The sequence below is a fragment of the Euphorbia lathyris genome, chromosome 6 (genome assembly GCF_963576675.1).
Source record: "Euphorbia lathyris chromosome 6, ddEupLath1.1, whole genome shotgun sequence".
NCBI lineage: Eukaryota > Viridiplantae > Streptophyta > Magnoliopsida > Malpighiales > Euphorbiaceae > Euphorbia > Euphorbia lathyris.
In genome coordinates, this window is record NC_088915.1 from 85,196,158 (window position 1) to 85,199,434 (window position 3,277).

Consider the following 3,277-nt stretch of genomic DNA (forward strand, 5'->3'; position numbering starts at 1 on the left):
TAATAATTCTTAGCTCGAAGAAAGTTGTAATCAAACATAGAAAGTAGAAACATTCTAACTTACGAACACATTTAGTATCGGACATTTTCATTAGAGTAGCCTCAAGATCATTCATTGATCTCTTCAACGCCAAATCAAGTTGCAAAGAATGGTTCCCAGCAGCATAAGAAGATTGCATTTTCGAATGCGTTTCAATTGATTCTTTCACTATAATTCCATGGAAAAAGACGAGTAAATCTGCTGTCTTTTTTCTTGACAAATACATAAAAGTAAAAAATCGAGAATCATTAATCTGATGAGGAATGATCAAGTAGTTCGACAATTTAAGACCCGATTCCGAGATTGAGTACTTGAAAAAAGTAAGTGATAAAGGTCATTTGGTAGCGAATATGTTTACTGTATAATTCTTATATGCCATGATGAGGAATTTAGGAAACAAGGCTTAAAGTTAGTTTCTGATCATTGAAATCATAATCGATTGTGAAGCCATGTAAGGAGAAATTGAAGAAGTTTGTGAAATCGATGTGGGTACATAATTTTATAGTTGGTTTCGGAGAAGAAGAAGAAGAAAAAGATTTAAGATTTAGTAGAATAAATTGTAGTTGTAGAAAAACATTATGATCTTTGACTTATGTTGAGATTAAGAGGAAATCAATGGGATGGAGAGATGGGGAAGAGTTTGACGATGGGGTTTCATGTGCTAGTTGTTTATGAGATATTGAAACGATTCGATTTTGTTATATGCTTAAAACTAGTAGGTTTTCTTGTCCCTCTCTTGATTAATTTGAAATATTTCTAGATTAGACATTTTATATACTAAGAGCAACAATTCATCAAAATTTACCAAACACTAATAATTAACGACTTAATAACAAATAGCTAACTGTAGTAGTAAAAAGCTAACAGTAATAACAACAGTTGAACCAAACAGAGTTTTATATTGATGTCAATGCTTTTTAGAAGAATGAAACAACTTCACCGTATAAACAAAAAGAAATCCCCAAACTAGTTAATTTTTTCTTTATTAAAAATTATTAAACAAAGGAATAAGAAACCCACCAGTTTTAACTATATAGCAAAACTGAATTGTTTCAATATCTCATAAACAACCATCACATGAAACTCCATCATTAAACTCTTCCTCAACTCTCCATCCTATTTATTTCTTATTTATCTCAACTCAGCTCAAATATAATAATGTTTTTTTGCAACTACCATTTCTTTTTCTCAATCTCAACTCCTTTTTCTTTTCCTTCTTTGAAATTGACTATAAAATTACGCACCCATATCGATTTTACAATATTCTCTTCACAATCGGTTCTGATTTCAATTTAGAATAACTTCAAACCTTATTTCCTAAATTCCCCACCATAGCATATACGAATTATACAGTAAACATATTTCGCTAGCAAATGACCTTTATCACTTGGTTTTCTAAAGTACTCAATCCCGAAATTGGGTGTTAAATTGTTGAAGTAATCGATCATTCCTCATCAGAATAATGATTCTAGATTTTCGACGTTTATACACTTGTCGAGAAAAAAGGTGGCAGATTTGCTCGTCTTTTTCCATGGAATTATAATGAAAGAATCAATTAAAACGCATTCTAAAATGTGATCTTCTGATGCTGCTTGGACCATTTTTTGCTACTTGATTTCGCGTTGAAGATATCAATGAATGATCTTGAAGCTACTCTGACGAGAATGTCTAATACTAAATGTGTTGGTAAGTTGAAATGTTTATATTTTTTATGTTTGATTATAACTTTCTTTGAGTTAAGATCACCATTGTTGATTAAATGGTAGAATAAAAATAAATTATAGAAATTATGAAGGAGTTCTTTATATTCATATTGAATTTGAATTTATTATGATTAATTCCTACTTTATTAGGGAATTTTGAATTTACCATAATAATAAAAATTAGTTTAGTTTTTATAGTTTCAATTACAAAAAAAAAACATTTTGTAATTTAAAAGAGGAGGTTGAGGTTGACAATGGGAAACAAAATAGTTGTTCAAATTAAAGCTCCATTTATAAAATGTGTTATATATTAAATTAATTTTAATTTTGATTATTTAAATATTTATTTATTATAATAGTGGAACTAAATTTATTTTATTTTTTTAAATAAATAAATATTAATTAAAACTTGAAAATTTAAAATAAAGCTAAAAATAATACAGTTTTGGTCCTGTCTGCAATATACATATTTTTAGAGGTGGAGAGACAAGGGTGACGAAGAGTCCATCGACTCTAGAGAAAAAAAATTATCGACATAAATTTCCATTGTTATACGATTTTCAATCAGTAATTCGACTCTATTCAGAATTTGAAACAAAATTGATATTACACAAAATGTACGACCGAATTATTTCAAGAACCGTGATTGCTAAAGCCTCAAGAAAATAGCCTTTGCAAGAGTAACTGAGTATTGGTGTGATAGCCAGTTAAGTTACGCTAAAAACCTATTTTCAGCTACTAGACTTGGGTGGGCTATACGTTACTACGAAGCATCTCTTTTCTCACCCGAATGGTGGTAATAGGGAAGCTGTCGAATGGATCACTTCAGACAAATGAACTTCATAAAATTCATCAATTTACTTACTTACTAACCGGACCCAGGTCGGAATGGGCTAACATAGCAGCCAAAGAATGATGGCTTGACCCTATTTTTTATTTTGTAGGCTCCACTCTAATAGATAGAGTGAAGGCTTCTACCTAGGTTTATTCTATTGAAGTGAAGGTTAACATTCAAATCCATTTTCAACCGGAACACCTTTTCCTGGCTTTCCAAATAAAGCCAAACGAAGTCGAGTCCATTTAATTCATTTTATTCTCATTCCAGGATGGCCGAGGCCGCTATCTGAGTGCAGTCAGCAAAAGCAAGTTTACCTTACTTATTTTAATAATATAATTCATTCTGCTATCAAAAGTAGGGGAAAATGTGCAATCCTTTCAATCAAGTGATAGAGGTCGGTCTTTACTTTAATCGCCTACGCTAGGACAAAGCTGTTGTCGAGTGAGGATTGCCTGAGGGGAGTGCTATCATGTAGTCAAGTACAAATAAGCCAGTGAAATAGGATTAGGAAGTGTACGATGAGGCGCGTGTGGTACGTGAGCGAAATGAATCGCATGGGTTTGTATTGATACAGTTTCAAGCTGTCGAGTGGGGATTGGCTGAACATACTTTGTCTCCTAGTGGAGTACTAGCCTGATAGATTCTCATCAGTTTCAAGCCACGTTTCGATACCCACGAAAAACAAGGGTCATTTCGT